This window comes from Parasteatoda tepidariorum, chromosome 2 (genome assembly GCF_982258835.1).
Source record: "Parasteatoda tepidariorum strain Cologne lab strain chromosome 2, Ptep-v5.0, whole genome shotgun sequence".
In the NCBI taxonomy this organism is placed as follows: Eukaryota; Metazoa; Arthropoda; class Arachnida; order Araneae; family Theridiidae; genus Parasteatoda; species Parasteatoda tepidariorum.
This window is the reverse complement of record NC_141756.1, coordinates 84,273,222-84,297,568: the sequence shown is the minus strand read 5'-3', so window position 1 is coordinate 84,297,568 and position 24,347 is coordinate 84,273,222. Positions and strand designations below refer to the sequence as shown.

At 29.1% G+C, this 24,347-nt stretch overlaps 1 long non-coding RNA gene across 2 annotated transcripts in view; it reads left to right on the top strand.

Annotated features, from left to right (window-relative positions):
- LOC107453683 (uncharacterized) overlaps nt 1-24,347 on the top strand; it is a 191,067-nt gene that overhangs the window by 101,228 nt on the left and 65,492 nt on the right. For both annotated transcript variants that reach the window (XR_015431427.1, XR_015431428.1), the window contains exon 3: nt 21,621-21,693. This is a non-coding gene — a long non-coding RNA (uncharacterized LOC107453683). The remainder of the gene's footprint in view (nt 1-21,620; nt 21,694-24,347) is intronic.

Here is a 24,347-nt window from a genome sequence, read left to right as displayed (position 1 = left end):
AAATGTAGCGTTAAACGTTTAACGCAACCTTGTTGAAAGTCGCATAAGAAGCATAACTTAAAAAAGAAATATTGTAATTGCCTTACAAATTGGTTTAGTATATTGATGCCGAATGGTAATGTAGTAATTCTGTTTGCGGTTTTAGGCAATGACGCACCGTTAGAAATTGATACTCAAATATCATGAAACTTACTTTTTATGATGAAGCGTTATTGATGAAATCGTTTTCTGTTATATGCTACGAGCAAATATTTTGACGAAATAATCGTCACTCCTTTGAGAAAACGAATTTCGTTAAAATTCATGAGTTACTTTATCGTTCTATTTTTTTTTTTCAAAAAAGAAAAAAAAGTGGTGTGCAAATGTTTCTGACTTGCCTATAATCATTTTAACGTGGACACCATATAGGTGGAACATTATATCAAGACAAATAGAACAGCGAGATAAATTACACTCACGTCCATAGTCGGATTGAATCCCATATGTTCCTGGTACGAGGTCAACTGTTTGGCAACTTTAAAGGCCTGTCGGCTTAACTCGCCACTTTATTTTCGGTATAGTCTTCATTCTAGTTAATATTCTCCTAAAATGCACTAAGATGGGGTTTCGTATTGAGGAAACATTTTCGTCATATATTTGAGAGTTACCCGTTTCATCACAAATAACATGATTTCAAGACGAAATGCTTCTCAAAATTAAAGAAATACTGCTCAATGATTGTTAAATCGTCAAAAGAAGGCGTTTTTTTCTGGGTGTGCTTAATTAAGAATTATATTTTCATTATTAGAAAAAAAATTTTAAGAAAAAAACAAAAACTTAAATTTGATTTTGTCACAGGGAAGGCCGAGGCATAATTTAAATTAAATGTAGAAGAATATTACTGATAGATTAAAAAACTTCTTTAGAGAATATAAAGAAGAAAATGATTTAAATATCCAACGAAGGATAAAATATACTTAGTGCTATGTAGACTGAAGTAAAAAAGATAAATGAAGCACAAATGTACAAAAAATAATTTATGTGCTTTCATTTGTGCTTTATTCACGTTGTTTTTTTATGATTTGGTGATTTAAATATGTCTGGGATATATTTTAATACAATTCCTATTAATAAATACTTTCACAAAATCAAATACATTTCGAAGTTTTTATTCCATTTCATCCACAAACAGATCCCGAAATAAAATTCGTTCTCTAGATTTTTTTTAGTTTGGAAAATATATCATTGTATACGACAGTGTAGAAAACAATCACGTAAATAGCGAGAATAAAAAAGGCTATAAAAGAAGGTTATAACTTATCAAAGAACAGGAGGAATTGACATAAAAAGATAGTTCAATGAAACAACCGGTCATTAAAAGAGACGATTTTGTCCACAAAAATGTGACCTCAAGAAATAGAAAATCCCATGCTGTCTTAGTTTGTGTTTTACTCTAGTCAATAACATTACATGAACTTGGAAAACTTGCTGAATAAGGAACTTTCTCAACGATTTATAAAACTAAGCATTTAAGAAAGTGGTATTGTTAGAGAAATCAAATAGAAATTCTTCCTTTATTTTTTGTCATAAGACTTAAATAAATTCATTATAATTTCGATGTGTTTAACTGCTATAATTTTGCTAACTTAAAAATTAATTTTTAAGCTATATCAAGATTTTTAAATTATTAACACAGCAGAATTATTTTGATGTCTATAACAAGTAACTAGTTCAAACTAGTCCACAATTTGTCTTTTTTGCTTAAGTCAAATAGAAGTTCTGCCACATTATGTCTATGTTTTAATAAATTTCTAAGCTACATCAAAATCTTGAAAATTATTACTAAGAAGACAAGGTGATTATAAGTTGCGACGATTATAACGGAAAGGCTTTTTCTGGTTGTACCTGGTACAAAAAAAACTTTTATAGTTCTTAGTCTAATCAGCTTTTCACTTATGAAAAGAGAATGAAACATTAAAAACCCAAACAAAATAGAAAATAGTTTAACACGTTCACGCCGGAGTGATCCACCGGTGGGTCACGCTAGATTGTCTCATCGGGCGGCTCACTGGAGTAAAAACTGGTAACAAATAAATTTCATTTTTTAGTTTTTTTCTAGGAGTAATAAAAATCCATAACTACCTATTGTTTTTAACGGATGCAATTTTTATATTGAATTGCTTCTTCGCTGTGATAAATTTCCTCTCAGTGAATTGTTATTGTTGAGAATAGATTAACTCTTTCCGAATATTATCTAACATTGAAATAGTTCCTCTACCAGTTTCTTTTCCGTCCCGCTTTTCAGGCGCAACACCCGGCGTGAACGTGTTAAGATACAATATCAAGCACGAAATCAAGCTTTCCATCTGTAGTTGTTTGTTTTGACGAATTCTGACTTTTTAATTCAGAGTTTGCTTGAGTTACCTCAGCTAGTGGGGTAACTCAAAACAACCTATATTTTATGCCTATTAAGTTTTTTCGAATGCTTTCATGCATGTTAGTTTGGAATATAATTGTAGATGTGGGGCGAGGAGTTATCGACAATGTCAACCTTCATCTTTGAAAAGATACCCCATCATAGCATCGAGTTAACATGTCTTATATACTAGTGAATTGTAATTGTAATTTTGTAGTGGTAGATATCCTACATAGACATTAGTTTTGCAAATTTTTTTTAATTTTTAAAGTTAATGGTATTGAATTGGTTGGGGGCTTATAAGCATTTTTACACGTTATAAGGATCTTCTTTTCGTCATAACCAAATTTACGATTGCGATATGTCATAACCGAATTTATGAATTGATTTGAAGTTACCTTCAATGAAATAGCATCATATGGGCTGGTGACTCCACCATTAAATTATTAGCAATGTTAATATTTTGAGTGTGGTTAAAATAACAGCGTTGTATCTGATTTAATAAAAGCACATCAGGAGTAATTGGATTTTAACTAGATAATAATCTTATTTACTTATTATAAACCACCACATTAGAATCCAAAAGCCTTAGAAATTTTTCGAAGAAATGGTGAAATTATGCTCTCATTCCAAAGTCTTGTAATATTTTTAAATATGTTACTTCTAACTTGCATTAATGTTTTACTTTATTAATATAGTATGCTAGAAAAATAAAGTAGTTTTCTTTTTATTAATAAAAAATCTTTATCTCAGTGACCGATTTCGTCATTGGGCTAATGGCTTTTATTTTATCTGTCCAATATTTACATAACATTTAACGTCCATATGCGTATTATAGAAGGTATTAGTCGCAATAATATGTACAAAACTATGAACTAGCAAATTTTATTTCAAAACCATTTGTCAAAAATAAGTGACCCAACGATAGCAAACTTCCCCCTTGCATTTTCATTAATTGTAATTCTGATAAGAATTTTGTTAAAATTGATTTTAAAGCATCATTGATTCAAAAATTGAAAACCTCTTTGTATAGGACTAAAGCACAACAGAATAAAATTTAGAGCCTTCATTTACACGGTTAGAAATTTCGTGGAATAATTGTGGAATAACAATTTAATAGTTATTTTGCCTTATTCAAACAAAACAGTCAAATTACCATAAATAAGATGGTATTTAGACTATTAACTGCGAAAAAACCATTTATTAACTGCTTTCACCCAATATGGTTAAACAGCCAGAAGTTCATTGCACCAACTAAGTCCAGCAATGAAGCCATTTAAGTCATAGTAGCTGGGTATATATTATAGTCGAGGGGGGTAATTTGTCAATTTCAAGACCTATGAATGAGGGTTCAAATCCCAGCGTTGACACCACAATATTTCCTCCGATTCCCTTCAACTCATGACGTATCTCCAGGTGTCCTGACCTCATATTTAATCTAACCTAACTCCAATACCCATTACCTAATGAAATATCTAGATTCTATGTCCTGTTAAGTTTCTCTTCAACGGTTTTGAAACCATGCTAGTTGCAAATGGTTATGAAACCATATAATTTTGAATTCACGGATTTTTAACCATATTATTTGTAAACGGTTTTAACCGTAAAGGCAAAAAATGTATTTTACCGTAAAGTTTACTGTTAATTGAATGGATAGACTGCTATAGGTTATTTTACCGCGATTTTAGAATAAAAATTCGAACAAATATCTATTTTTTTCCTATAAATAAAGGAAAGAAAAGAAAAAACAAACAAAATAAATTAAAATTTTGAACCAAAATGTAAGATATCCTTTTTCTTATAAAAAAACACTGCAAAATAAATCCTCTAACGAAACTTTTAGTGGTTAAAACTATAATAGATAAAATTTTGAAAGCTTACCACTTCGAAACTTGTTTATACGTAATCTATATAAAAATAACCATTAAAACTTTCAAATGCGTAAGAAACCAAATCTTTTTCCAGATCATTCTTGTCGGGAAAAACAAATTGCATATAAATGTAAGGAATTTGAAATGGAAAACATATTTTATCAATAAAAGCGAGGAATATGTAAAATCAAATATGCTTATTTTATAAAGTAAAAGCTCTTATCTGGGAAAACCAATTCTAAGCAAATATGTAAATAGCCTTTCTCTGACATTATTTAAACTTTATTCAACACACTTTTTTCCCGATGATATGTGGGATAAGACAATGCATTTATCTTGCTCTTTCTTTATCTTCTACTATGAATGCGTTTTTATATAATACTTGCTTTCAGGCTTTGATATCAAACAAGATAGCTTAACTTGCATTTTGCAAAGATTTTCTTTCGTATTTGAATGCAAAAACGTTTTAGACTCAAAGAAATTTGGATTTATGTATATTTTGAATGAGATAGCATCCATTACTTTAGAAGGACGCAACATAAAGCAAATAGGATTTGCAAAAGTTGGTTTAAAAAGCAAACGCTTTGTTATTGCAGATGGCATTAACCTATCTAATATTTTTATTTTTCTATTAATATTTTTTTCCAGATAATCTAGGATCTGCCTAGATTAAAAATATTTTTAATAAGTTGATAAATTCTAAATTATAAAGTAACAGTTATAAATATATAAAAAATAAAGAAACAGTTATACATATATAAAAAATAAAGAAACAGTTATAAATATATAAAAAATAAAGTAACAGCTACATAAGTTGATAAGCTCTAAATTATATGTCACGAATCAAAATTATTTCTTCTGAAAAATGCATACAGTCAAAATTGTTATTTCACATAACTGTGAGGGTTTATTGTTTTTTCAAATAATCTCTGTTTCAAAACACATTAAAAAAAGTTTAACTGAAAAATTAGTGAAGAAAGAAAATAAAAAAATAGAGAAATAAGGAAAAAAAATTTTTTAACATGAAATAAAAAAATTAAATAGAAAAACTTTCCCAAGAACAAAGAGTAAAATATTATGACGTCTGACTCTCATATTTCATCAAATAATTAATAAATTTTTAATAATTTATATAACATTTTGCCTAACAATCATATACAATGTTTATGATTGTAGTTTCCCATGTAATTTAATTTCAATCAAATTACTTTTACATTTGTAATAAAATTTTGCATTTTGCCATGTAAAATAAAAAACTTTAAAATTATGTAAAAATTTTATACCTTACAATTCAAAAATTTTTTGTCTAGTTTTAAATAAAATTAAAATATTTACTGAAATTTATTTGTTACATGGATTTATCTTAGTGTAAACGAATTTAATTTTTGAGTGCAAAAATTTTTTCAATTCTCGGAAAAAGTTCTCGATATATGGCGAACTGCGCAAAAAATAAAATTATCTTAAGGAAGTCCAAACTTTGGATCGCTCTCCTGACCAAACTATTAGGATCATATTTCCCAGATTGCTGCTACTCCTCACATTTCGGGGATCAGAAATATGTATCCATCTAAGAAAAGGTTGTTGACGTATGCCTGTTTAGGCAGAGGGGATGCGATTGTTCTTGTTTTCCAGTGGCGCCATCTATGGCCAAGCATTCGAGTTCTGCCGCCCCATACGTCGCACCCGCTTATAGGGTGGACCCATTCATACATCCATTCATTCATCCACAGATCGTAATTTTGACCTGAATCAGAGAACGATCGATCTCCAATCCAGTACCCCCAGAGGTATTGATTTGTTATAGGAACGTGGCGGACTTTTGCGCCGCGATAGATTTAACTTGCATCAGTCACTTTACTACGCGGGGAGTCTTCGGTCGGCGGGGTTCGAACCCACGAATTCTTGGACATGGGTCCAGCGTCCTACCGACCAGGATATCCCGGCCCCAAGAAAAGGTATGATTATTCAAAGAAATTTCGTTCTTTTGTCTGATTTCGTAACTTAAAATATCGTGCTTCAAGTGTCATCTTAGCATCAAATAATGACCACAATAATCTTTTTTTACATCATAATCATTTGGTGTTTTAGATACAGAGGAAGTATCTTGCTTATAGAACTGAAACTATAGTATGTCCGTTTATGTTTTTTGATTTGTGCTTTATTCAAAAATTTGTATTGTGCTTTATTTTTGCTCTAATCTGGGATCTGTTTATTTATTATTTTTTTCGTCGTATGCCTGTTTAGGCAATGGGGGTGCGATTGGTCCTGTTTTTCAGAGGCGCCATCTATGGCCAAGAATTCGACTTCTGCCACGCCATTCACACAACCACAACCTGTTTATAGGGCGGGTCACATTCACACACAAAAGAGAAAGGACACAGAACACACACAGAGAGAAAGAAACATCCATGTCTTGCCCGGGATTTCAACCCAGGACCTTTCTGATGCAAGAACAGTTCCCTGCCCCCTACACAAGCCAGTCGGCATTTGTTTATTTAAAAGTCTGAAATAATAAAAAAAATATTTTTATTAAATATGTAGCGTATCTACCACTACAAAAATTACAACTACAATTCACTAGTATATAAGACATGTAACTCGACTCTATGTTGGGGTACCTTTTCATAGATGACGGTTGACATTGTCTATAAAAACTTTCCTCCCCACAGTGGTGACCTTCGGACGTGATGTGAACACGCCTACCTAGGCAGTAACGCCCACTTCGATATGAACACGCCTACCTAGACAGTAACGCCTACTTCGATGGATAACCACATTGAACAGTTGACCTGCTACTTGCGATTGCGACATTATCCACCTCCTCGCACTGTTGCTACTCAGTCTCATCTCGATCACGCACAACGTCGGCTTGCATTCTTGTGACTACTCGACTGCTAACGGCAACAGAGGAGCGACTACACGACCGTGAAGTTAATACACCTCTCACATTCAGCACTCAAAAAATACGGTGATCTTAATACAGCTCTCCCGGCTTCTCACAAAACAGCAATGAATCAACTAGTGGTATTCGTTCATCGAATTCTATCACAGATAAAATTCTAGTGGGGGAGTACTGTAGCGTATCTACCACTACAAAAATTACAACTACAATTCACTAGTATATAAGACATGTTAACTCGACTCTATGTCGGGGTACCTTTTCATAGATGACGGTTGACATGGTCGATAACTCTCCTCCCAACAAATACATAAATTCTAGATTATGAAGTAATAATAATTGTAATTAAGTAAATTTATTTCCGATGATGTATATTTACAATTAAAATTCTTTTTAAAGTTCTAACGTGAGGGATTATTATTTTTTTTAAAACTAACTCCATTTTGTTTAAAAAAAACATGTTAAAAAAAGTCTATTTATGAAGTTATGGAGGAAAGATATAATGTTTAAAAAGAAGAACAAGGAAAAAGTACGAAATGCTTTTTTTAAATTTTAAATAAGTAAAAGCATTTTTTTCAGCACAAACTGTATAAATTCATAAAGCCAGATTCTTATATTTTACTTAATTTTGAATGAATTTTTAATTTCATTTAATATAGTATTTTGCCTCATATTCATAGAAATTTTTGTTTTTGAATTAAATTTTCTAAATTATTCAAATTACAAGTAAAAACAAGTACAGCCAAATGACAAAGAATTGAAAGTAAAATCTTTCATTTTTCGGGTTTAATTTTTTATGAACAAGAAATTAAAAAAAATGAGTAAACTTAGCTAGTATTAAGTAAATAAACTTTAAAGTGCATCGGAAATACAAATTTTTGAATTAGTAGATATTTTTTTTTGCCAATTACTAGAAGACTACTTAGGGAAGTTTATTGTATTTTGGAAAATCATTACACAAAATAAATACTTTTTAAATCAATCTGTTTTTGTAAAAAAATACGTTTGCTTTAAATTCTCACATCATCAAAGGATTTCAAATGTCTCTAAAGGTTATTATTTTTTTCGTTATGAAATGGTGTTTAATGTTTTTAAATGAACCATACTTTACGATTTTTATTCTTTCGTGAATAATCAGTTAATTTATTTGATCTGCGTTTAAAGTTGTAAAAAAAAACTGTTTGACTAATTTAATGTATAGTTCAATAGCAGAAATGATAAAGGAAGAGGTGCTGCGTCAATTTCAAGTTTCTATTCCCTTTTAAAAAAAATCGTAACTCTATTGACTCAAAACTAAACGGGCTTGAAAGTATGTCAAATAAAAATAAAAATAAAAAATAGCGAGATTAAGAAAAATAAAATGTGTTATTATAAATGCAACTCTTCGTCTGGAAAAAAGTATATTTGATAAGAAAAAATTCTCTTAAGTGACCTTCTAGAGAAATTTTTTTATTTTTTTAAAAAAAAAAGTAGGTTAGAGTTCACAAATGGCACTTAATAACAAACTGAGAAACAGAAGTCCAGTTTTCCAATCAATATTTGTTTGACAAATTTCTTGATATTTTAATTAAGTGAAAAGTATAATGTTTTTTATGTGGGATAATATGGCATAATGTTAAAAAATTAGTTGATTGACTATCAACACTCCCAGAAATAAACTTTCACTATTGATGATTCGGCAATCCTTTAGCTGTACTTCGTTAATTTTGAAGATCATTTCGTCATGAAATCAAATGATTCGTTATAAAATGCTAACTGTCAAATACACCGAAGAGCCATTACATTATGTCCACCCTGCTAATAACATGTAGGACCACCTTTAGCCCTCAAAACTGCTAGCACCCGCCATGGCATTGATTCCACAAGATGCTGATAGGTAGTCTGAGGTATCTGGTACCAAGCGCTCACCAACTGGTCCTGCAATTCCCTCACATTGCGAGGGGGTAGCCTGACAGCACGAATTTTATTTTCCAAGTAGGACCACAAATGCTCTATTTGTTTAAGGTCAGATGAATTTGGGGGCCAAGACATTACTTGAAAGTCACTGGAATGTTCCTCGAACCAATCCATGACGATTCGACCCTCATGACATGGTGCATTATCCTGTTGTTAAACACCATCCCCCCGCAGGAAAAACTGTTGCCATGAATGGGTGAACCTGGTCTGCAACTATGTTCAAGTAGCTTACAGACGTCAGGGATTGTTCTATGAGGATTATGGGTCCTAATGTGCCCCATGAAAACATTGTTCCTGGGCGAGAAGTCATGAAAACCTGGGCTAGGCCATTGTTATAGATGGAGAGTGGTCATAATGTAATGGCTCTTTGGTATATATAACTAATAAGTTTCCTCTTCTGGAAACCTCATCGTGGTGCATTGTGGGAGATTGTTAACTAGAATGAAGTCTAGACAATCGAAAGTAAAGTGACGAAATAAGCTAACCTGCTGTATGGTGGTCAAGGAGTTTGCTTTGTAGTAGGAAGACCTCGGGTATGAATCTCACTTTGGGTGAGGGTGTAATTTATCTCTCTGTCCTTTATCTGACCTTATCTGTCTTTATATGTTACCTTATCCTTTATCCGTCCTTATGTGTTACATTATCTGTCCTTTTTGTGTTGTTAGGGTGACGTTGATCCCTTTATCTGCTCCCTCGTTGGTCCCCACGAAAAATGAGTCACTGTCACTCCTTAGATACCATGAAGCAGTACAAGTGCACCATTGAATTTATATTTATTTATCATTTTTATTATTAATTGGAAAATATAGTAGAATGACGCAATATTACCTTTTTATGATTGTATATTTTTATAACCGTCATTGAACAGCCGGCCCAATTTTGGGGTTACAACTATGCTCACCTCCATAACCTTGTAATTTTTAACCCAATTCAGAAGACAAGGGAACTTCTGGATTATGTATAAGGAGAACTTTGCCTTCATGAAGAACCTTTTGATGAACATAACCCTCATTTAAGCTGCATGATTAGGAAAACTACGAAAATCTCCCTCGGTCAGCCAGACGGTAAGGGGACTCATCCTCTGTGGTAGACGGATCATGAGTTAATTTTACGTCAGCATTGTGGTAGGTGCGAGCCGGGTTAAAGATTCGAATCAACCAGCCATCGGTGGGACTCGAACTCACTTCACCTCATTAGAAGGCGAATGCTCTGTCCCCTTAGCCACCACACCCTCCCTTACTCTTGGTGAAATCCATTTCCTTGAATGAGGGACGATAGCTATTTTGTCATTTTGACGAAATGTTCACTCGGAGCGTTTACTAGGAAAGGGCTTCGTCAAAACGAGGAACGTTTCGTGAGATGTAAGCGTCCAATTTTTACAGTGTAACAGCCTGAGAAACAGGAATCGAAAATTTTTCAATCTGCATCTGTAAAGCCGATTTCTTGATATTTTTAATCAAATTGAAAAGTATACAATGCTTGTTGCTGTGCGAGATCACATATTTGGTTGAATGAATTATTAAATTAGTTGTTAGAATTATTAAATTAGTTGATTGAATTTCAACAAAGACACATTACTCTATTACCACAATGAAATTTTTGTTCGATTCAAATAAATTGAACAACCTCTTTGTTACCCACGTTACTAATGAAAATAAAATGTTCTGGAAAATGAAGTATCTTGTCGAAAAGGCAGATGTTTCTATTTCTGTTTTAGTTGCAGAATAAATAAGAACACGAAATACAATTAAATTAACTTCTTAGATTTCGTACATTAACCAGCTGCTACTTTTTAGCATAATCCATTTTCTTTTATTATTTTCTCTTTTATTTCATTTAATCTTTTCATTAGATGCTGGATATTAAATACTTTTATTAGAAACCTGAACTAAAATTACACAATTTTCAATGCTTTGTTGTATTTAGTGAAAACAACGTTTGTCACTAATAACTTTTTCCAGTGAATTCATTGTTCTAAACGACGTTAAAGTACGAAAAGGCGAAACATTTATTTAACTATATTTAAAAACGTAGCTAATTTAAAAATCATTAAATAAAATTTTATTACGTTACATTCCGATTTAAAAAATAATTTTAGGTTATAATTGGATTATATTGAATCATATAAATATGATTTCTGTTTTTAAACTTCAAAAAAAAAAATACAAGTGAAATCATCATTTTTTCTTTTATGAACTCTATCAACGTAAAAAAAGGGACATTTCTAATAATAGCTCTGTAGGCGAAGTAATACTCATTGGTTAGGATTTGTTGTTTTGATAGAAAATTACGGTTTAAAAAGTCACTCTTATTTCTCGGAAATCCCATTTATTTCGTAGAAAAAAAGCAACTGCAAATGGAACTATCACTTTTTGGAAGTTAGAATTACGAACAAATAAATTACATTTTGAGGATTCAATTCCTTATAAAAGACAATCTTCTCATCCATCGTTAAATTAAACTTCTTTGAACGAAATTGGAGCTTTTGCCATGACACTAAAGTTTCATTTTAACACTATACATTGTATTGGAATTGGAAAATACCTCTTGGTTAAATATTCTGATTTGATTTAATTCGTTTCGTATCGTAGATGAGCTTGGATAAATAAGAATGATCAATACTAAAAGAAAACAAAAATTTTTTAAAATTCTAAATAGTTAAAACTTTTTTGAAAGAAAACGTGCTTAAAAGCAGCAGAAATTTCAAAAAAGGATAAATGTAGCAATAAAGGAAACGAAGGAAATAGAAATAAAAATATGACCACCAAAGCCGACGTCTTCAGGGAGTACCGACTCCGGTAGCCATAAAACAAAACCTTTCCTTTTGAGACACTGAGGGCTTTACGCATTTGCTTCTCCCTCAATAGAAAAGGTTCTATTTTATGGCTACCGGGGTCGGTACTCCCTGAAGACGTCGGCTTTAGTGGTCATATTTTTATTTTTATTTCCTTCGCTTCCTTTATTGCTATATAAGAATGATTAAAAGATTTTTACTTCTCATATTTTTTTTCTTCTTCAAATTCAAGACCAGAGAATATTTATTCGTAATTCTTGGAAATGTATCTTTTCTCAATTTTTTTATGGTACATTTTTTATTGTATGAAATATTCATGAAATTTATGTACAGTTAAAAAAGCGTTTTTGTCAATTTTGAAATTAAATGTGAGGAAAATTTTCTTAAATAAGAATGATTTTAAAAAAAATTACTTTTTATTATAATTCGTATTCTTTTTTTGAACTTCAAAATCAGTGTTTATTTTGGCTGTAATTCTTATAACGACATATTTACTAAATTTTTATTGAAAAGTTTTGTTTTATAAAAAAATCATAAAATTTATGAGAAGAAAAAAAAAGCAATTCTTCATTTACTGATTAAACGTGATAAAAGCTTTCTGAAATAAAAATGATAAAAAGAGTTATAAATTTTATTGTTATTATTATAATTTTTTTTTGTTGAAATTCCAGACTAGTGAATATTTAGGTTGCAATTCTTATGCAATAATATTTTCTAAATTTGTAAGGTATATTTTTTGTTCAATGAAATATGCATAAAATTTAAGTGCAGGAAAAAAGGCAATTATTAATTCATAATTTAATTGCTATGGAAACTTTCTGACATTTAAATAATCATGATGATTCAAGGATCAAACTGGAGTATATTTTTTCTAGAAAAGTTGTAATTTATAAAATTTTATGAAATGTTATATTCGTCTTTTAATATTTACTGATGTGTTTTTGCCAGAACTGTGAAAAATTGCTTAATCCCTCCAAAATAAGGTAAAATATCGTTAACAGTTCCCTTTTTGAGTGAAAAACTCATTGAATTATGTTTTTTTTTATTAAACGAAAGATAGGAGAGATTTTTTTGAAGAAAAGCTAATCAGGATGTTCATAAATTTATTTTGTACTTTCAGTAAATTGAAAGATTTCCTATTTGGGGAGAAAATTTATTCGGCAGATTTAATTTTAAATGTAAATCAATGATAGGAATAATGTACATGGTTTTTAATAAAGAAAAACGGTCAAACGGAATTCGATGTTTACTTTAAAACAATTACTTGTCAAATTACGGCACTCTCGCTATCAATAATTTTTACCATAAAATACGCTTCTACCATGAAATTTACCGGAACCAAGTACATGATGTAACGTAAGTTTTACAGTAAAGTCACCAAAACACTGTAATTAAATAAATTTTTCAGCGAAAAATGCTGGGGAAAAAAATTTTACGTTAAAAGGGATTTTAAGACTGCTGCACTGCGGGGTAATTTCTTCCGGAAATTTTTACAATGTATGAGGCTATTGTATGGGAGAGATATCCATAGATATTCGTAGTATTTATACGAGGGTCTCGAGTCAACACTGAAGATAACTTTCTGTGAGTATGACGAATACGATAGCTTATGGGAAATGCTTATAAAAAATTATATTAAAAGAAATGACTGTGAACAATGACAAGTCACGAAAAGAATTGCGTTTTTACAATACAAGAAGGAAAGGAACACAATTTGGTGCTGACTAGGAGTTTAATTATCTTTGATGCTGTTTTGTAGCTAGAATTCTCAATGATGTGAAACAAATTTTATCAACATTGTTCAATTTTTTCTGTCAAAGTTATGATTTTGCGCCTTATAGCTGTTAATAATAATCTTCCAAATTAAAAACATGTTTTTTAGTCATTAAAAATATCTTGCGGATTAACAAAGAAAATGTAATTTTCTATAGCTATCTCCAAAAATTTTCACAACTTAAATAATTAAAATTTTCAAAAGTTTACTGTTTTTTTTAATTCTAAAATTGAGTTTCACTAATTTTAGAACATTTTAAAAATATTTCGCTTCATTAATAAAAGTATTAGCATATTTTCCGCCATGTCCTTATGTCATACATGTCATAAATGTATAGCAAACAATAAAAACTGCGTAAGCCTTGTTCACATTTTCTATAATTACCTCCTAAAATTTTCACAATTTAAATAATTAAAATTTTCAAATTTTTACTGTTTTTTTTAATTCTAAAACAGAGTGACACTAATTTTAGAACATTTTAAAAATATTTTGCTTCATTAATAAAAGTATTAGCATATTTTCCGCCATGTCCTTATGTCATACATGTCATAAATGTATAGCTAACAATAAAAACAGCGTAAGCATTGTTCACATTTTCTATAAATTATCTCCTAAAATTTTCACAATTTAAATAATTAAAATTTTCAGAATTTTACTGTTTTTTTAATTCTAAAACTGAGTTTGACTAATTTTAGAACATTTTAAAAATATTTCGCTTCATTAATAAAAGTATTAGTATATTTTCCGCATTGTCCTTATGCCATACATATTATAAATGTATAGCTAACATTAAGAACACAGTAAGCATTGTTCGTACGGACATTCGGAATGGTTCATATTGTATGGGAGGACTAAAGATCTAGAGGTTATTAATATTCTCTTGGATCTATTTTGTAGAAGCAAATGCCGATGATTGTGGCTATGTTTGTCCATCTCTATGTATGGCTATTATCTCCCGACTCCTCTGAATATGTCTTTACAATTAGAAGAACATTAAGAGAAGTAGTTTGTAGTTTCTGACATGAAAGATTTATTTAATGTTTCATATATTCAATTTAAATATGTATTCCTCGTAGTCCCATACCCATTAAAGTTTTAATATTGTTATTTTACGTTTTTCATTATAGAAAACAGTAGTGAAATTCTTCATAGCATTATTGTTAAAAACTAAAAGCTATGCTAGACGCTGTTATTATTATTCTTAGTATATTATGTAATCGGTATTACAGTTTCATGAAATGAATTAGTTTCAAGGGTACATTAAGTACTGTTTGGCAATTAAAATGTAAGCCCTTTGGCCTTCAACAACGTGAGAGTTTGTCCCGTGATAGTCAGACAGTACCAATATTGCATGAGATTTGTGCTTTTCATTTCAATTAACGATACGACTCTGAACAGACGTATCACAGCACTTTTTATTGCATTTGAATTATTTTGTATTTATAAATTTATGATAATGGTATTTATAAAGGCACTTGATCCCTATTGCACTAGAATGTGTTTACACGATATATCACAAAAAGTAATATTATATAGATAAATACTTTCTACACTGAAACAAAAGTATAATTAAAACTACCAAAATATGGTAAAATTTATAATATTTCTGGCTCGATGGGAACACCAAAAAGCAAGGTAGTTTAGAGCGAAACGCTTTGGTAGTGATTTTGGTAAAATTAACTGTAAAATATAGTTTCAAAATATGTTATAAAATTTGGTAAATGAATGAAAATGTAGTAATTTTATCGTAATACCTTTGAACGTGGCATAATAATTATTTATTCGGTTAAATTTACTTTCAATTTTACATTTTTAACTAAATGTGTGATATGAACTATAATTTTAAAAACTGTAATTTCCGTAAAGGGTTACCCTATGAAAGGAAAAATTACCGAAATGATTGGTTTGAATCGGTTAAAAGTTATTGATTGGCTAAAAGTATTTAATACTATATATTTCGGTTCTTTTAAATGATGTTTTTTTAACTAGAAATATCATTACCAAACAGTACGGTAATTTTTATCAAACTTGTTTCTCCGTATAAAAGAAATTTCACGGAAATGGATATCGTATCAAATGGTTATCTCACATAAATAGATATTGATACATTATATTTCATAAATTTTGAATTTTTTTGTAATTGAATATTTGATAAATTCTTCTGTACATAATATTCATCTTTCTGCCCATTCCACAGTAAACATATTCCCATATAATTATTTTATGCGGGATTCAATGTCATTTTAATGTCTACGAATACGCATAAGATATTTTTTCAGAAATGTATTTTTTAATACATGTGCATTCTAAAAAAATCCTGATCAAATTACGGTCAAACATTTTGGTACTCAGGGTGCCAGTACTATTTACCGTAAGATCCATTTTCCGGAACAAATAATCTGGTGTAACGATATTTTTACAGAAATAATTATCGTAAAATCTATTATGTAATCTTATTAAAGGAATATTACTGTTAAAATTACGGTAACAACATTTTAAGGTAAAAATTGCTTTTACAGTAAAAATTGATTATAGTGTAAAATGGATTTTACAGATGACGCACCCACAGTAGCCGTAATTTGATCCGGAGTTTATTAGAATGCTTCCGTTTCTGTAAATTTTGCGCTTCAAAAGGAAGTATCAATTTTAATATTTTCAATAATTCTACTCATAAAAAAATTTGATATTGATATTAGTGTATATTTCTTGAAAATGCAAAATTATTCTACAATCTAGTAAAATATTTCGAGTACAAAATTAAATGATAACAAAACCTGAATTATAGTCATTTATTTTTCAATTAATCATAAAAAACGATATAAAATTGATTGCTAAAAAACAAAAAATAATTTTATTGAAATGAAATATATATTGTTATGCGAACTCAATTGATTTTAAAATGCATTTGCAGACGTATCCATCAACATCTAATGCATTTTTTACTACTAATAAAATGCTACCGGTTGTTTATTTCTGCCCTTTCATAACACCAGCTCATCATGTTGTTTTCAGTCAAGATATGTAAAAAGAGTTGTTTTTGAAATTGCATACTTGTCTTACCTTTACTTCTAATTTCTTTCTGGAGGCTATTGCGTACCACTAACTTAAAGTGCTTTAGTAATTGAATCTGTTCAACTACCATAAATACATTTTCTAAAGGAAATCAAAAGTTAAAAAAAAACAAGCTTTTATCATTAGTAAATCAATTATGAAGGATTGTTTGATTTATGAAGAAATAAAACAATATCATCATTCAGTTTTCTTCAGCTTTTTAATTAAAAAAAATCGTATTTGCATATCTGATCTTTGCTTTTTTGTTTTATATTAAGAAAATAGAATTTTTTGCGAACAAGTTCATTTAAATTTAAGATCAAGAGTACTCAGAAAATGAATGAATACATTGAGTTAAAAAAAATGTATTCATTTTTACTGAGTAAGACAAATCCTACAGACACTTGCTTTTCAGATGAAAACTGAATATTCAGTGAAGATGAAAAACAAATTTGTATTAGAAGCGAGTAAAAAATACAGTTTTGTGACTTATTATTGATTAAGTTTTCTATGCATTTTTTTCGACGCAATTCTAAAAAGTATTAATGAATTATTTTGCAAGAAAATCTGCAAAAAGAAACTGCATTCGTTTTAAAAAACTACTTTAATGATTTTATAAAAACTAAATAAATCTATCAATCCCAATTAATAAATTTTTTATCTGTGACAAACAATGTTTTTTTTTAAATTTCTTGTTTGAATAAATTCTAAGAATGTATAAAAATTAAATTCACGGTTATACAAAAACTAAATAAGTCTTGCAGTTCTAAGAATTTTTTTTTCTGCTTCAAACGATGCATTTTAAAAATTTTGAATTTGAATAAGTCCTAAGAAGCATAGATTTTTTTTTCGCAAAAAATGGTTGTAAAGTTTTTTAACCGTGATATAGATCACCACTATCGGTTTCTTTTGATACTTTTAAATTTAAAAAGTGAGTGTTTTTGAATAGATTTAAATCGATACATGTTATACTAAAATTTATTTTTTATGTCATTGTATTTTTTTTAATGAAAATAAGAAATAAACAAAGTAATAGTAGCTAGTCTCGATTCTTACATTTGAATACTTCCATTAATTGGATTTTTTTCAGCAGGAAGAAAGGAAATTTTTATAGCGTACCATAGCTTACAATATTTATTAAACTAGACAGACTAAAAAACTCGTAAATTATTTTTCTCCTTTCAAAATGTTTTTTTTCGCGTTATTCTCAATAAGCTGTAAAAGATTACTTCATGTAAAACATTTGAGTCAAAATAAGTTTCGCAATAATTTTATCCAACAATAAGATCACACTTTGGAACAATTATTTGTTTTCTGTTACACGAGGTTAGATTTCGAACCCCGCCGCCGGCCGAAGTCTTCCCGTGTAGTAAATTGACTGATGCACGTAAATCTGAAGCCAAAGTCCTCCATGTTCCCATAACAAAGCAATACCTCTGGGGATACTGGATTGGAGATCGAACGTTCTCTGATTCAGGTCAAAATTACGATCTGTGGATGAATGAATGAATGTATGAATAGGTCCGCCCTATAAATGGGTGCGACGTATGGTGTGGCAGAAGTTGAATTCTTGACCATAGATGGCGCCACTGTAAAACAAGAAACGCACAGTCTGCCTTAAATTTGCTCGGTTTCACTAAGCAGGCTTGCCCGCGTGGCTGATTTAAAATCTGTAATCAGCTGCTTATCTCCTTATGTCTCAGTTTTTCTTAATGTTATTTTCAGTCTATTTTTTTATTGAAAATGTACAAGTCTGAAAACGTATATGAAATGGGTCATAAAAATGTTGCGACAAACAACCAGGAGAAATGGGGCACATCATTGGGATTAAAATTATATCGGTACCCATGCCTATAAATATCACCATGTACAACTAGATGTGCTTCCTTATTACAAAATGCTTTTTCGTGTGCTTCTGAACAGATCACAATAGGGGAAACATCTCTATCGGCGTACAACGATGTTTCGGGGATGGGTTGCTATATAATTTTAATCCTGATGATGTGCCTTAACTCTTAGGAATATATGTAGCAACAATTCCTGACCCTGTTGCATATAACGTTGTAAAATTTCTGCATTTCGACAAAAAATGACATTTAAAAAAATCTTTCGCTTTCGAAGTCAAAGTCATTTCGTATTTCAAGTTTTCCTATTTGAAATTTCCTTATTTGAAATTTCTTTATTTGAAATATACTGATTTGAAATATTCTTATTTGGATATTCTTATTTGAAATATTTTTATTTGAAATATTTTTATTTGAAATATTTTTATTTGAAATATTCTTATTTGAAATATTCTTATTTGAAATATTCCTATTTGAAATATTCTTATTTGAAATATTTGTATAACTGTAAAAAGAAATTTGTCTCCCACTATTATTGTAGTGATGAAACTAAAGTGATGTATTTATGGTGATGTAGTCGAAAATGCCTGACTTAATATCATTCAATAGAATATGTTTTAATGATCTCAGGAAAAAATATATATTGTGCTTGTTTTTTTTTTTTTTGCATATTCACATTCAATTTAAGCCCACGTACTGCGTTTTTTATGTAGTTTTTTTATAAGTGTATTGAAAGAGAAACCGTTATTATTGTTATTATTATTATTATTAAACAAAAGCCGACAACATATTTTGAAGCATTCATAAAAAATAATTTCCTAAGCATTTGAAATGAAACTTTATTTTTATTTAATCACAACATAAATTTTTTATAAATGCGATGCGAAAAATTTTGAAAAACATTTATTTATGATAAAACTGCATTCTATGGTGCGAAAAAGGAAAATTTTCCGTTCCTTCAGGGTTCTGTTTATAATATTAAATTTCTTCAAATCTTAAGCAAGAAATATAAATCTTCTCTTTAATGATCCCCCATAAAAAAATTAAGCGAAAAAAATCAGTAAACCATGTAGCAGAAAATAAAAACTTTCGTCAGCATGGACTCCTTAATGAGCTTTATATTGAGGATAATGTTTTAGAATATGAAAAATAGAAAATTGGTTGAACATTTACAATGAACAAACGGTCTTTTAAGATATTTACGCATCCAAATAGCTTTTGTTTCCCGAAATTTGCTAAAGGCAAAACAAGTAAATAATTTAAAAAAATAGGTGCTGATAAAATAGCCTAAGAACCTCACTATTATTAGAGAAAATAGTATAAAAGATAATTAATTTTCAGTTTTTTTAGATTAACAAATTACCCTTAAGTCTTTTTAAAAACATGAACTAGCTCTATAAGAAATATTTTTTTTGCTAAATGAATAGTTAATGTAATATCCTTAGTGATTAAAACATTTTCTATCAGTTTTAAAATGTTCAAACAAAATTTAAACTTTTTCTAAGTGCCGTTGATCTGGTTTTTCAATACTTTTATTGTTTTAATTCTAAAATGAAATTAAATTTGCTGTAAAAATACTTTTAGAAAAATAAATCTGAATTTTATGATTAAAATATTAAAAAAACCTAGATAAAATTATAACTTAGATAATAAACTAAGATAAATAACTAGATAAGATTATAACTAAGATATAGATAAGATTATAACTTAATATAATATAATGGTTTAATTTAATATGCATCTGTAATCTTAAAGGCAAAATAAATATGTCTTTATTTTATTTACTACTTTTCCGGTTTGTCTAAAATTATTTATTCTTATATTCGCCTTTTAATTTTATAATGTTTTTTTATGCAAGATTTATTTAAAAATTCTTGGTTCAAAAACAGTTTATATGATACAATGGGGTGTTATTAACAATAAAAACAAATTGATTTAAACCAGTTCGTGATCGTACTAATTTTGCTATTTTTTGAAAAATAAATAAAAATGTAACTGAAATATTTACTAGATTTTCTTTTAATTTTCTATAAGGCTATTTCAAGTACAGTTATTATTTTTCAATCCTAGTAATTGTTCATCTTGCTATGATGAACGTATTAACAAAATATTTTTACATGTAATTTTAATAATTAAATATTTTATAAACAGTATATATTTTTGGAAATATCAAATTTTAAGATGAAAAACACAAAAATGATTGAGAAGTCACAAAGAGGACTGGCGAGTGAAATGAGCTGTCCAGTAGGAGGCGGAACCTCCTAGAATTATGAACAATGTCTCGAAGAAAATGTAAACATATTGCATGTAATATACACATAGAATAATGTTGTTGTTTCTAATGCTACTTGCTAAACATCAGCAAGGCTGCTTGTCGATACCAGGCGAATTTTAGGTAGAGGGTACATTTCTTGTCTTTAAGTGGCTCCATCCATGGTCAAAAATGCGACTTCAGCCACACGCACGTCACAGCCCGTTTATAGGGTGGACCATAGGATCCATTTATTCATCCACAGATCAGGGACCGTTTAACCTGAATCGGTAAACTATAAATCTCCAATTAAGCATCCCCAGGCATTGAATTGTTATGGGATCATGTAGAACCTTGTGACCTGACAGATTTAAGGTGAACCAGTCACCATTTACAACGCGAGAAGTCCTTGACCGGTGAGGATCGAACTCACGACATCTTCGACATGAACCCAACTCCTTACCAGCCAAGCAGCCAGGGCCCAACGTAGAATAATTTTTTATACGATGAATTTTATGTTTACATATTTGCAATGACAACATTTTGTATACAGGACTCGCGGCCCAGTATTTATAACTTTTTTGAATCTTTGTAGGAAAAACGTTTTCAGAAAATAAATAAATAGAAATTGAGAAAATATTGTGCTTTGTAACAGAAAGGTTTTGACTCTAAGTAAAATATCACGAATTTAGGTTTGATGGATTTTTATGAACTTTTACTCATCTTGAACTTATATTTACTTATGAACTTATATACTAACTTTATGAACTTATATTTTTACTCAGCTTGAATTTTTCCTCTTCCTGAAACGTTTAAGTGAAACGTGAAGTAATACATAGGTTATGCAAAACATGTGAGGTATGTTAATTTTTTTCCATCCTGTACTAATGCAAAATATTTTTCTTTATTTTTGCATGAACTGAAACACTCATTATTACCTTTCAAAAGCTAATTTTAAAATAACTTAAAAATAAAATTATAATTACTATTAGATAACTGAATTGAAATGATTTAATTAAAATAAAAAACCATGAAGTGATTACAGAAGAGAATACAATAATTTTCAATTAAAAAAAATATATATCGATTTTTTATTTACTAGAAATTTGAACTGAAATTCAAGTCTGTTATGCATAGAATTTTAAGTCATGTTTCTAAGATTTAATTGGAAAATAAATGTTTAATGTTTGTTCGAATCACTTTTTATTTTTGAAATAAATATATTTAGAACTTTATGATTCAATTAAATGCCTAAATACGAATTTGCTCTTGTGTATTTTTATCTTTATCTTTTAAAAATATTCCTTCGTAATTTTGGCAATAAAATACACAAAATTGAAAAATTAAATGTTTGAAATTTAAAAATTTTTATAAATACATTAATTAAAAAATCTGACTATTTTAAATTGAAAATAACTCATGTGAAATTTTACGCTTTCTAATTTATTATCTGCGCTATTTATAGAAATCTATATATAAGTGCATAACACATTTTTTATGCTAATTAATTATTAAATGAACTTTAGGAAGGATTAGGAAATGGTTTCATGCATTAGTTTAATTGCATCTTGCTTTAATTTTATTATTTTTTATATAAATAACTGTACTGCATATGTACCTTTTTTATTAAAAGTAAAGTATATTATCAATATATAGGATTAAAAACTAATTTCTAAAGTAGAAGTACGGAGTTTGTTAAAAAATATTTTTAAGATAAAATATCTTTTTCTCTAATATAGATGAGTAGTTTTCAAATCGTTTTTTTAAAGCTAGAATTTAATTTCAGTAATTCTCATTTTCTATAAAATATTCAATATTTAATGCGTATTGCGATGCAAACTCTCTTAATAAACTCAAAAGAATGTATAACTCAGTTGTTTTTCATTTGATAATGTTTGCTGCTTTTTTTTGTTTTTTTGTTTTTTTAACATTTAACACAGTCTTTCCTATACGAATTCGTTTTCAATCATATAATGTCAATTGCTATAACTGTTTCAAATCTCATTTATACACGGTAATCAACTAAGTAATTTCGAAAATTATTTATAAAAGTAAACACTTCTTGATACATTATTTTCAATTGAACAAATTGAACAGGAGTGAAACTTTTCACGTCCTCATAAAATTGATATTGAACGTTTAATAAAATCATCTCGATATTTAAATTTAAAATATTATGTAAGTAATTCACACCTAACAGCTCTTACTAGATATTATAAAAGCAAATATCGGATAACATTATTTTACAGCAAATAAATGAAGGCAAAATAACTGAATAGAATTACTGCAAAATCTTAACATTTCCAAATATGTATCAAATACTTAATAATACTTAATTTTGTTAAAGAAAACAGTTTTTCTAGAAATAGTTAAATATATAGTTTATACAGCTAAAATATGTTCTAAATATATTATTACAAAAATAATAATAATAATATTCTTGAGGAAATATCTTTCACATCCCCCCCCGAACTAACAGTAACGATGCCTTCGCCAACTGGGATTTATGAGTTTCAGCAAAATACCATGTCGTTATTTCGAAAGGAATAAAATCCAAGAATTTTATCATTTTTCTTCGCTTTTCGAACATTCTATGATGCCTTGAAGTATTAAAGGATATGAAACATGTTTCATAAGCCATCATGATGCATGGCATGATATATATCATTGGTGGAACTTTAAGAAGTGAAAGGCTACGTTACACGTAGAAGTAAATGTTTCTTTTTATATTAATGTAGATTTTAAATATCCTAACATGTGTTTGAAAAATTTTATTATTTCTAAAATGGGAAAATAGTATATAACTGAACCGAATATACATTATCATGTATTATTTTATCATTTATCCGAAGAAATTGTAATTTTTTTTTTATTAAAATGTTATCGTTGAAATATCTCCTGATAGCAGACAACCTGGCGGTTAACACTGTATTTTTATTTGGTTGGCATATAAAGGTTGATTAATTGCATTTTTTAATTTTAGTATACATATTAGTATGCCAAACTTGTTTCCTTAACTATTGACTAAAAAGCATGCAAAATACTTTACAAAAAAATTCTCCTTTCTTAGCTTTTATTGTAAACCTTGTTTTGCATTTTCTTTCATTCTAGCCAGTCCTGGCTCTTAAAAGTAATGATTTGTTTGTGTTGAAAACGTTAGGATTAGGTCAACTTTTATTTTTAAAGTGTTTAAAATATATAAAAGTCTGTTCAAATATTGATCTTGTATCAGTGATGACCATAAAATCAAAAGTGAACCTTAAGAAAGTGGATTTGTCCTCGATTTGAGAACGAATGAAGATGACGAATTTAGGAATGATGATTCATTTTCGATTTTAGAAAGTATTTCCAGCCTTGTTTTGTAAAGGTAGATTCAATCTCGATATAAAAGGATTGTTTGTTCAAGCTTAATGTGAACTTCATAGCTTCTAAACAAGCTTAGTTAAATTTAACAATGTTTTAGGCATGCATGGTTTATTTGCTAATGATTTATAAACCTTGGTGATAGAGGT